The sequence below is a fragment of the Adiantum capillus-veneris genome, chromosome 25 (genome assembly GCF_014529385.1).
Source record: "Adiantum capillus-veneris isolate H3 chromosome 25, ASM1452938v2, whole genome shotgun sequence".
In the NCBI taxonomy this organism is placed as follows: domain Eukaryota; kingdom Viridiplantae; phylum Streptophyta; class Polypodiopsida; order Polypodiales; family Pteridaceae; genus Adiantum; species Adiantum capillus-veneris.
Window position 1 is genome coordinate 103,116,204 of NC_140955.1, and position 13,028 is coordinate 103,129,231.

Genomic DNA, 13,028 nt, shown 5'->3' on the forward strand with positions numbered 1-13,028 from the left:
GGGGAGGGATTGGATATATTACCTACTGCAAAACCCCACGACCTTGATAAATGACTAATAAATGCTAATAAATATGTAAACTCACTGAAAGTGACCTGACACATATTTAGTAGCAGGATTGCAGAATACTCGAGACTTTGACTGCAGGAAACCCTAGGAACGGGGGTCCCGCCTCATACCAGCCTGAGCAACACCGTGGAGTGCATTGTCGAGAACACCGGTACGTCTATCTCAAGATACGGCTCGGCACAGCCACAAAACAGCCCTCAGTCCCTAATTTGCTCCAGGGAGATATTGGTGTCACAAATTGCTGACGTGTCAAGCCACTGAAGAATGGAGCCAACTTGCAGATCTCGGCCGAGGGGTCTAACCCTAAGATGAAGCAGCAGAAGGAGAAGAAGTTCCACCAACTTATGGGACCCCATCCAATGGGGGCTAGGGGACCTAGAGGCACTAAAATCAAAGCAGAGCTAACACACATAAAGCGTAGAAGATGATGACGTGGCTGCTCTACGGAACTCCCGCAAAACGCGTTGACATGCTGACGTGGCAGACTGTACGGATAGTCGCGCAATTTGCGCTAACAGTGCCACGTGGCAGCTATACGGATTTTCGCAAAACGCACTGACAGCTTTTGGCCACCTGCTTTTGGACCAAATGCTTTTGAGTTTATAGCTTTTCATTTAAATTGCTTTTCATAGGCCAAGGGCCTTTAAATATGAGCCAAGGGCTCATTCTCTGGCATGCTCCGTGTGAGATGCAAAGGATGGAGTACCGACGATGTACTGAGTTCAAGCAATATAAAGAAATACCGAAAGGGGCGCCAAGGTTTGGGGCCAGTGCTCTCTGGGTGAAACTCCTCATGCATCTCTTTTAGTTCAGTCGTTATTTGAAGTGCTTAAAGTTGTTCAGTTTGTTCTTTTCCATTGGCACGTGGTGCCCGTCTCGTGACATTGGAGCTAGCATCGGACAGGAAACTGAACTCTTAACACCTCCTCTTAGCTCCTAGACAGGAAACTAGTCCAAGGGAGCTGGCATGAGAGGATAATGTCGCCTGTGAAAGAGGTTTGGTGAAGATGTGAGCAGGGTTATCCGAAGTCGGGATGTACTCTAGTTGGATAGAGACATCCTTGGTCTTCTCACAAACAAAATGGTACTGTATCTCTATATGCCTGGTCCGGGCATGGAACACCCGTTCCTCGCATTAGCTCTACAACTCTGGTTTTAAGAGTACACAATGGTCTGCTGGGAAATCCCATCTTCGAAAGTAACCTCCGTATCCACACTGACTCAGATGTAGCACTGCAAACAACTCGGTACTCTGCCTCCGTGAAAGATAAGGCAATTGTAGGTTGTATCTGCTGCTCCATGAAACTACTCCTGAGCCAAAAGAAAAGGTATAACCTGTAGTCGACCGTCATCCATCTGGATAGAATGATTTGGGAGTCTGTACCTCCAGCTGCATAGTGTATACCTAATCACTTGGTCGCCTCTAAATACCGCAGAGTTCAAAGAGACTGCTCCAAATGTGACTTGGCGGGTTTCTGCATGAAAGAAGTGAGAAGTCCCACCGAGAAGCTGACATCAAACCGGGTGTTGAAAACTCAAATAAGAGAACCAACGAATTTTCGATACTTTGTAGCATCTGCCACATATGGGGAATCATACTGTGACAACTTCTGATTGGAATCCATAGGGGTTGAGATAGGTTTTCACTCGGTCTGTCACGTGACACATCCAACCCTATGTGTCCGTGGACAAGCTACTTCATGACATGGGTTCAGTTCAGTTCAATCAGTCTAGCTTAGGAAGTGATCTTACACTTTTGTGGGTATGTTCGCAGACCGTGCATGCCCAAGCACTTAAGAGTAGATGCATATCCTCTGGTTGTACGCATCATGATCATCAGATTTCCATTAGAACCCATCAAGAGCATTTTTATAGTGCATAGACCTATTTTCCCTATTTTTGACATTTTTCACTTATTATTTTTAAGTGACTTTTATTGGGAACTAGGTTGGGCAATTTTGCTAAGCAAGTATATATAGAAACCTAGCGCTAGCACTTTTGGGTAGAAGAGGCAGCAGGAGCACTTGCTCAACAGGCAACTTCTCAGCAAGACCAACCCCCGCAACAGACCTAGCGTTTTTAGCCCATCTGAGAAGCTAGCGTTTTTGCAAGACAGATCAGCCCTAGCGTTTTGTACAGCAGATCAGCCCCGGCGACAACAGAAGATAGCAGATTCCACAGCCACATAGCAGATCAGCCCGGCGTTAGCAGATTTCCACCGCAGGAAGACATTCAGCCCCTAGCGTTTTTGGATTGCAGTTCAGCCCTTAGCGTTTTGCAGTTCCATCGCGACAAGATCAACAAGTAGACTAGCGTTTTGCAGTTCCATTGCGACAAGACCACAGATAGCCTCAGCGTTTTCAGTTTTTTGCAGTCAGACACCGCAATAGAAGTCCCGAACCTCGCAGATCTCACCTTCCCGTAGCAGATCCTCGCCGCACGGTCAGATCCAGCGTAGTTTGCAGATTCAGCCCGGAAAACGCAGATTTCAACATCTGCATTTTCAGCGTGTCGTCGTTGCATCGTCGTCATCGACATAGAGTCAGAATTCAGCAGATACAAGATTTGCAGATTTCAGCCAGTAGCATTTGCAAATTTCAGCCCGTCTCGTCGTCGTCCTCATCGTCGTCGAAATCGTCGGCAAGTCCAAGCATTGTAGAGATTTGTGCAATCATAAGTAGACCGCTCTCGCCATAGAGAGTGGGGCCTTTGGAGGAGGGTTTGACAACATTCTGGTGTCGTATTCTTCTCTCTCTATCTCTCAGTCTCAGCACCTTCATTCACAGTGTTCACCACTTTGTTTGTGTCCATTGCACTCTCTCACTAAAGGAACGGAAGGCTCTCCCTTTCGCAAGTAAAAGAAACCTTGAGCACAGATTGTCATCGCAGTCCCGGACTTGACGACGACACCATTGTCATCATCGTCACAGTCACCATCGTCGTCGTCGTCTTCGACACCATCGTCGTCGACATAGATGTACCCGTCGTCGATATCATCGTCTTCGACATACACCCCGTCTTCGACACAGCACCGTCGTCGACTTCATCATCATCGACAAAGACCCTTACTACCTCGTCGTCGACTTCATCATCTTCGACATAGACCTCGTCGTCGACCTCCCCGTCTTCGACATAGAACCCGCAGTACCCATCGTTGGCATCATCGTCTACGACATAGAACCTTAGTATCCCTTCAGTACCTCAGTACCCAGTACCACATCATCAGTACCCCTTAGCATCAGCATCCAATCATTGTAGTAGCATTTGTGCAAGAATAAAGAAAGTACTTGCTCTGGCAACAGAGCAAAGGGGCCCTTGAGTGGTGTCGTCTCTTTTCTCTCTCGTGTCATCTCTCTTTTGTTCAGTTCTTTCAAGTGAAGTAAAGTGTCCCTTGTGTTTGTTTGCGGAGTACTAGATCCGAGCAAAATCCTTATTCTCTTCCGTTGCACCTGACATTGGTATTAGAGCTTTGTGCGTGCTTTGGCTTTGCGAACTCAAGGGAAGAACCATCAAGAACCTAAAGAAGAACCTCAAGAACCAAGAACCCCAAGGGACCCAAGAAGAACCATCGAGCCCAAGAACCCAAGGAACCTCTCCCAAATTTTTTTCCCTGAAGAATCTTTGAGTCCCGACCATGGATTTACGAGATTCCATCTTCATTGCCATGTCTTTGAAAGAAGATCGACATCGGATACACGAGAACCCAGATCTTGAGTACCAAGATCTCCTAGCTTTGTATGCAGATATGGAAGGAGTTGGAGACAATCCCTAACCTCTTCAGCATTTGCATTCGCATGTAGCGTGCGTGCATTTCCCTCGTCATTGAACCTTTGGAAAGGACTCCGGAACCACACTTCAGTCCATCAGCACCGGTAATGTTTTCACCACCGTCAGTGTTCGGGGAACAACTCTTGCTACAGCAAGCAGAGTCAGCACTATTTGGTATAGAGCCCAGGCTGATATTCGGTAATCGTAGTAAGGCTGGACAGTGACCCTTACACGGTGTTTGCATCGCCAACAGTACCCAGAGCACCCGCAGTACCATCAGACGCTGGTTTCGGAGGAATTTGCATTGGTTTGTGCATCCACGGCATCAGAAGCATTCATCAGTTAGCATCAAAAGTACAGAAAGAAGTTCGACAGCTGTGCCTCACTTTTAACAAGGGGGGATGTCACGTGCGCACTTCACTTGCGCCATGTGGATACGCTTCTGCCATAGTCTAGCATGAGTCTTAGCTTAGGACTGAGGCTGGCACCTTTGTGAGCCTCTAGTAGGACGTGCATGTCCAGGCCAGTCACACTTGCATACCCTCTCTTGCACAAGAACAATCATTTCATCATGCAGGCGTTTTACCGCGCGAACCACCTCTTATAAGTCATTTTATTAAAAGTGACTTTTGGAATTCTTTTTGTAAGTTTGTTGGAAAAGTAGGTAGGGCAAATTGCTAAAGATCTATAAAAGAAACCCATTGGGCACTCAGTAGAAGCAGAAGAAGCAGGGACATAAGGAGGCAGGTCCCCAGCAGTCAGGCAGCACCTCAGCAGGAGCCCTAGCGTTTTCTCAAGAAGAAGAAGACGCAGATCAGCCTGGCGTTTTCAGTTTTCAACCTTGACGCCGTCATCGTCGACACCATCGTCGTCATCGTCATCGCAGTCCCGGACTTGACGACGACACCATCGTTGTCATCGTCACATTCACCATCGTCGTCGTCGTCTTCGACATCATCGTCGTCGACATAGATGTACCCGTCGTCGACATCATCGTCTTCGACATACACCCCGTCGTCGACATCACCGTCTTCGACACAGCACCGTTTCGACACAGCACCGTTGTCGACTTCATCGTCATCGACAAAGACCCTTAGTACCTCGTCGTCGACTTCATTATCTTCGACATAGACCTCGTCGTCGACCTCCCCGTCTTCTACATAGAACCCGCAGTACCCCTTAGCATCAGCATCTCAACATCCAGTCATTGTAGTAGCATTTGTGCAAGAATAAAGAAAGTACTTGCTTTGACAACAGAGCAAAGGGGCCCTTGAGGGGTGGGACTCGACATCCTTGTGTCGTCTCTTTTCTCTCTCGTGTCATCTCTCTTTGGTTCAGTTCAGTTCAGTTCTTTCAAGTGAAGTAAAGTGTCCCTTGTGTTTGTTTGCGGAGTACTAGATGCGAGCAAAATCCTTATTCTCTTCCGTTGCACCTGACAGAAGGGCTTATCCAGCCTCCCCTTGTGCCTCTTTTTACTCATTGAGAGCGGACTGTGCACTTAGCAGCCGGCCAATCGACGTGAGGTGGAAAAAAGCAACATTGGTGTGAGCGCAAGGCCGCTAAGGGGTGCGCCCGCGGAAAAGAGCATAACTCGGGTGAAGAGAAGATCCTTTTCTAACACATTTTGCAAGCTAAAGAAGAACCTCAAGAACCCAAGAACCTCCAGACCCCCAAGAACCTCAAGACCCCCAAGAACCCAAGACCCACAAGAACCCAAGTTCCTCGTGAACTTAAGAAGCAAAGACTTGATGGATGGTCATCACCCGAAGCGGAATGAATACTTCGCATGAAGATGGTGAGCATGGGAGTGGCGACGAAGAGTTTTCCCCACCAGAATGTTATTCCGACCCTCCCCCTTCCCCATCTAAGCCAAGGATTGCACTAACTCCTATGGAGGCTTTCTACATGATGATGATGGACAGGCAGTTAGAACGCAAAGCAAGGAAGTTAGAACGCGAAGCAAGAACAATAGAAAGAATGGCACAATGTCACGTGACACATCCAACCCTATGTGTCTGTGGACAAGCTACAACATAATAGGGTTCCGTTAGTCCAATCAGTCTAGACTAGAAGTGATCTGGCACTTTTGTGAGTCTATTCGTAGACCGTGCATGCCCAGTCACTTAGTGTAGATGCATATCCTCTGGTTGCACATAGCATGATCATAAGCATTCCCATCAGAATCCATTAGAATCAGTTAGGGGATTTTTCCAGTGCATTTAGCCTATTTTACCTATTTTTGACATTTTTCTCTTATTAATTTAAGTGACTTTTGTTGGAAAGTAGGTAGGGCAAATTGGGTAAGAAAATATATAAGCAAACCAAGGTTAGCCCTAAACAGCAGATGAGCAAGGAGAACAGCAGGCCATTGGCGATAGGTTCCCCCTCTCTCAGCAAGACTCTCCAAGATCCTTTGGCGTTTTCCATCACCCAATTGCCTTGGCATTTTCCCTCCCTCATCCCTAGCGTTTTGCATCATTGCTAGCCACCCCTTGGCCTTGGCGTTTTCAGCAGATACCGCACAGCACTTCCCCCTTGCATCTAGCGTTTTCACCATCGCCAGCAGGGCTGTCTTATCAGCGTTTTTCAGCCTTGACCAGCAGCACATAAACCTGCGTTTTCAGCATTGAACCGCAGCAGGACAGCAGCGTTTTCAGCCCTAAAACACAGCAGTTCATCAGCGTTTTTATCAGGCCAATTCAGCGTTTTTCAGCAGCACAAAAACAGCCCCAAAAATCAGCACTTCATTCGCAGCAGATTTCAGCATTGAGCGTTTTTGGACAGCAGTTAGAACCATTCAGTTTTCAGCCCTATTGTTGGCCTCGCCATCCCGGTTGTCATCGTCGACATAGTCTAGATCTGCATCATCATTGTACCCGTTTGTGCAATCAATCGTAGACCACTCTCGCCAACGAGAGTGGGGCCTTCGGAGGAGGGTTTTACAACGTCTCTGGTGTCGTATCTCTCTTCTCTCTATCTCTCAGTCTCATACACTTGCACGCACAGTGTCCACTCACTTCGTTCGTGATCATAGCTTTTTAAGCCTTGACCAGCAGCACATAAACCTGCGTTTTCAGCATTGAACCGCAGCAGGACAGCAGTGTTTTCAGCCCTAGAACACAGCAGTTCATCAGCGTTTTTATCAGGCCAATTCAGCGTTTTTCAGCAGCACAAAAACAGCCCCAAAAATCAGCACTTCATTCGCAGCAGATTTCAGCATTTGAGCGTTTTTGGACAGCAGTTAGAACCATTCAGTTTTCAGCCCTATTGTCGGCCTCGCCATCCCAGTTGTCATCGTCGACATAGTCTAGATCTGCATCAGTTTCATGCATCATCATTGTACTCGTTTGTGCAATTAATCGTAGACCACTCTCGCCAACGAGAGTGGGGCCTTCGGAGGAGGGTTTTACGTCGTCTCTGGTGTCGTATCTCTCTTCTCTCTATCTCTCAGTCTCATACACTTGCACGCACAGTGTCCACTCACTTTGTTCGTGATGATAGCACTCTGCATTAAGAACGGAAGGCTCTCCCTTCCATAAGAACTAAAAGGAACCTTGAGCAAATTATGGAACACTCATCTTGAGAAAGAACAACATTCATTCCGCTGCACCTTACACACAAATTGATCGTAAGTACCAAGAAAGAACGGCAAGCATAGAGTGTGAGAGCGAGCAAGCACGCTTGGAAGCCAAAGAAAGACAAGCTGAATTTGATCGCGAGAACAAAGAAAGACAAGACGCATTTGATCGCAAGACAAGAGGGGGGCGACCAACACATGAAAGAGATGTGACGACTTTTTGCTATTGTGCAAGCGTAGTTTGAAGAGAATCAGGAAAAGGAGACTCTTTCAGTCTCTTCTTCTCCAAAGCATGACACACATGATTTGCATGATTATGATAAGCATGATGATTTGAACGACAATGATAAGCATGATGATTTGAATGATAATGACAAGCATGATGATGAGCATGATGATTAGCATGATCAAGATGTGATTTCTCACAAGCATGATGATTTGTAGGAAGATAATGTGATTGTTCACCAGGATGATGGTTTAGTAGATGCTTTTTCTAGTGAATCTAACCTCGTTGCAGATTCGGTCAATCACGAAGAACCGATGTTGGCTTTCGAGTCGAGGTCCACAACACCCCCATAGGCAGATTCGATTCATCACGACGAACCGATCTTGGCTCTCGAGTCGAGGTCCAAAGAACCCCCATAGGAAGTATTATGTGTTCGAATGATTAGTCAGCACGCATTGTTCGAATATTTCATTTGTGATGCTTTCCTGTATTTTAGTCAGCACGCATTGTTCGAATATTTCATTTGTGATGCTTTCCTGTGCTTATGTGATCCCTTTTCATAGGCATGACATATTGCACGATGAGCACGATTCACTCATGAATGAGGACGGATGTATGCGGATGATTCATGAAAAGATGAAATGTTTTCATTCAAGGAATTTACATTCCATGTCTCTTCCTTGTCATGACACAGTTTCCGAAAGAGAAGAACTGAGCATTAAGCATAGGCATTTCCATTGTGATTTGCCACAGTTGATTTATTCAGATCAGAAAGTTGAGATTCGACCCCATTGTTTACGTGTGTCTGATGAACGGTTTGGCACTCCGTCACTTTGTTCATCTGCATTGCATGCACAGTTTTTTCCAAGGAATAGAATTTTTCCAGTCACTTTACATGGAATGGGTATGTTCATGGTTTTGTGTTGGAAGTGATTTTAGGAATTTTCCTCCTCGGAGATTCTTGAAGGTGGACATACGTCCATAGAAGAAGTGGAAGCATTGAAGGAGACTCAGATGATTGTGTTGCTTTCGGCGCGGCCCAAAGAAGAAGGGATTGCAGACCTTTATGAAGTTCAAGTATCGCACGAGCCACGCATCAGGGTGGACCGGCGAAGAGTCCTTTCCAGGATTCTAGACGTTGTTGGCAATCTCCCTCGACGCCATACAGTTGGGTACCAGTACCTCACTTTGAAAAGGAGGGGATGTCACGTGCACATCTAACCCTATGTGTACGTGGACAAGGTACTTCATGACATGGGCTCAGTTCAGTTAGATTAGGAAGTGTTCTGCACCTTTGTGAGTCTGTTCGCAGACCGTGCATGCCCAAACACTTAGATTAGATGCATATCCTCTGGTTGCACACAACATGATCATCAACATTCACTTCCGTTGCACCTTACACCACACCAGCTTTTTGAGAGAAGCCCTTGACAACTAGTCTTGCCTTGTGCTTGTCCAAAGAACCATCAGATTTGTACTTGGTCATGTAGACCCATGTGACACCAATCACTTTCCACTTGGCAGGCGCCGTGGAACCAACGCCCAAGTGTTGTTCTTTTTTATGGAATCGAGTTCTTTCTGCATGGCCAACTTCCACTTCGGTTGTGAAAGTGCCTCCTCAATTGTAAGAGGATCTCTATCCTTGATCACTGTAGACATCAAAGCATAGTTTACGTGTAATACAGTCCCATCTACCTCGGCAACACAAAGTCATTGAGATCGTCGTGTAGTACCGGCTTCATGCCAATCGGGTGAAAAATCTGAAGTTGCTGAATCTCGCAAAGTCTCCAATAGCCACTTCGGCAACTTGTCTGTCTTGCTCCCCGAGGGAGGAGCTACTGGTATATTTGGCTCTAACTCTGCACTATGATGAGAACCAGGAATGGGTACATTCTCCTTCGAAGGAACAGGGGTAAGAGAAGAGAGCTCATCAAGAGGCAAATCAAAATCTGGGTCTCCAAGTATCGGCAAATCAAGGGTTGTTGTGGAAGATTTGGGAGCGAAGCCCCCTCTGAAGGTAAAAACTCGTTGGAAGACAACATCACAGCTAAGTACAACATCCTTCTTCTCTGGATCATAAAGTCGATATCCCTTGGAAGGAGAGTTGTAGCCGATAAAAATCATTCTCCTGGACTTGGGGTTAAACTTCCTCTTTGCTCCTTTGGCACATAGTAATATGCATCGCTTTCAAAATCCCGAAAGTGGGAGATGTCGGGCTTATTACCAAAATAGGCTTCAAATGGGGTCTTCTTAGGAATGGAAGAGGTTGGAGATCTCTTTATGGTATGAACTGCTGTCACAATTGCCTCGGCCCATAAAGACTTTTGAAAATCTCGATGCTCAAGCATGGTCCGTGCCATTTCTACCAATGTCCTATTCTTCAGTTCCACAACACCATTCTCTGAAGGTGATCCGGTATTCCCAAGCTCTCGCTTGATGCCATTGTCGGCACAAAATTGAATGAAAGCATTGGAGGTAAACTCCCCGCCTTTGTTTGATCGAATAGTCTTCAACACTTTATTGCTTTTCTTCTCCACAAGAGAACGCAAATTCTTGAAGAGGCCAAATGCCTCGTACTTGTGCTGTAGAAAGTATATCCAAGTAAAGCAGTTGAAATCATCCACCAACAACATGAAATAGAGAGCCTTGCCGAGGGACGGGGTCTGCAAAGTTCCACCAAGGTCGGTGTGAACCAACTCCAAAATGGCAACGGCTCGGCGTGTAGCAAGCCTCTGAATAGATTCTCGGTGTTTATTTTGAATCCGATCCCTTTCGGGGGAAATGACGTAATTCTCCCGAAGCGAAGCCAGATGAGCTACAAGAGCGCCCAAAGTGCCATTTTCCCCCGGGGGGGTCAATTTCACCTAAAAGGGACTGGGAGGTGCAAAAGGGAGACACCACCAACCTCAGCGGACGCCACCTGTGAGCCGACGTCCTTCCAAGCGGGTATGGCATTTCCTAGGGGAAAACCGTCGGGTTTCAAAGGCAGTTTAGTGAGGTGAGTGATAAGTTACCTGGAGGAGGCGACTCCAAAGGGAAGACCGAAGCAAGTCCCGAAATACCTAGGCCTCTGAACAGAGGTACTTGGTCGCTGTCACGCCCAAATCAAGTTGGCGAAATGGGTCTCTCAAGGGATTAGTCATGGCCCTAAGAGTGTAGATAATTATGGCCTCTCGTAGTCCAGAGGAAACTAGTGACAAAAGCATCTGCCTTCGGTTTCTGAGTGCATAGTCCTAGTCGTTCTTCTTGTATACCTTTTTGGTGTATGAGGGGAGCGGCCGGGCGTGCCCTACCCGACTCCGAAAACAAAACAAAACAAAAAACACTTCAAGCACTTAGTCAATCAAGCATGGAAACCGTTTATGCCTCTTGAGAGTTTATCTTTGAATTGAACACTTCAAGAACCTTAGTCACTTAAGCATAAAAATCACCTCAAGCTTTGGGCAAGGTTCCCACAAACACTTTAAGTACTTCAGTTAGCAAGCCGACACGCACCTCATGCTTGGGTAGGATTCCCACCTCAAGGTCAGCCCTAGCTGTAACAAACTTGGACACTCCAAGTCAAAAATCAATCGCGATAGCACGAAATAACCACTTCAAAACAATTCACAGATCACAATAGATTTGCACTGGCCCGGCGGAGTTCCGTGCCTAGAGATATTGGCCCCAAAGACTGGCGCCCCTTTCGGTATTTCTTTTGTATTAATCAATCATCAAAGTACAAGAGAGCGGTTAGGGTTTCACTCTCAGACTCTGTGTCCAGATGCTCTGAGAAGTGAGGCCGTCACCACTAATTTAAAGATTACAAGGGATGCCCAAAAGTAGAGCCCCAAAAGCTTTTAAAATAAAAAGCATCAGTTTTCTCTCTCTTAGAGAGTCTTTTTCTCTTTTTTTTTAAAAAAAAGCAAAATTTGCGTCGCTCATCATTTTTCAAAATATATTAAAAAAAAAAAAAGCCTCCGCGATTTTCGAAAATTAGGGTTTTTGGCAGAAATTAGGGTTTGCAGGAATTTTAGGGTTTCTGGCAGAAATCAGGGTTTCTGTTGTCCGCCACGTCATCACTTTGTGACATACCCCCCTCTTGAAAGCATTGTAATCGACCGCGATTACGCCTGCAAAACCGACAAAAGCCATAAACCGTCTTAGCAGACACTGACTGTTAGTACCTACGTACTAGGAACACACATCTAGCACATGTACAAAATCGACAGTCACATCACACGACATCACAAGACATCACAGGACATCACATGACATTCAACATTCATTCGGATCTTAGACCATGATTTATCGGCAATGTAGCTAGCAATCACATCTAGGTCCAATCGGGACCTCATCGATGTCCGATTGACTAACCCCTATTGCAACCATGTCTATTCGAGATCAATCAGACCAAAATGCTGCCGTCATTTCGGCTATCAGTTCCTGCACTCACAAGAAGTCTAGAACAAATCAGTATCATTATCAGGAATTCCATTTCATAAAATCATCCAGCAGAATACTGTCAGCTCTTAGTATCCCTGAAGCTCAAAGAGACATCAGTGACTTTAGTATCAAAATCAAGGCATCTGTTGACAAAGGAGTGGAGTGACTCCTCTCTTGTGCATCCCACTGCACCCCATCTCCGGCCAAGCTGAATTCTGGGTTCCGTTTGGAGTAGACTATGCTAAACCAAAACATCGAGGTAAAGTTTCACAATCCGAGGAGTATCTGCTAGGTCCTCCTCCTCCATCCACTTCGCATCAAATGCAGGAAAGTTCTTGAACTTAACCAAGAACTGCCTTCGGACTTTACCTTTCTTCGTATCATTATGTGCCAAAATCTGTTCAGGAACAAGGATCTCCTCGTTTTCTTCCACTTCGGGTTGCTCATCAGGCTCCCCATCATCAGGCACATCACCCTTAACAGGGTTCAAGAGACTTACATGCAATGCATTATGAATCCTCCAAGTATCTGGCAGTTTCAATCGGAAGGAGACATCATTTATCTTTTCAGTAATCTGGAAAGGTCCGTAGTATCACATACTAAGCTTTGGAAAAAGCCTCTCCTTTCCCTTTTTCTTTCTTAGGCGTGCCTTCTCAAAAGTAAGAGCACCCAATCATCCTCCTTCAGTTTCAAGTCGCGACGATGGCGATCCGCTGTCTTTTTCTGTCGTTCTTGAGACTCCTGCAAAGTCTCGCGAACCTTGGCAAAAGCCGTATCCAAATCTCGCGAATATTCATCCGCTTCCAATATCTAATCTTTCGTGCTCAGGAAGGATGGAACATTCGCAGCACTTTCAACAATCTCACATGGCGTCTTCCCCGTCGAAGAGTGTATCGTGTTACTGTAGGCAAATTCCACCAAAGATAGGTTCTTTTCCCATTGAGTCTTCTGATCCGAGATGCA

At 46.1% G+C, this 13,028-nt stretch overlaps 1 protein-coding gene across 1 annotated transcript in view; it reads left to right on the forward strand.

Moving 5' to 3' along the window:
• Positions 1 to 13,028, forward strand: part of LOC147425410 (GABA transporter 1-like) — a 42,861-nt gene that overhangs the window by 3,054 nt on the left and 26,779 nt on the right. The window lies entirely within an intron of this gene.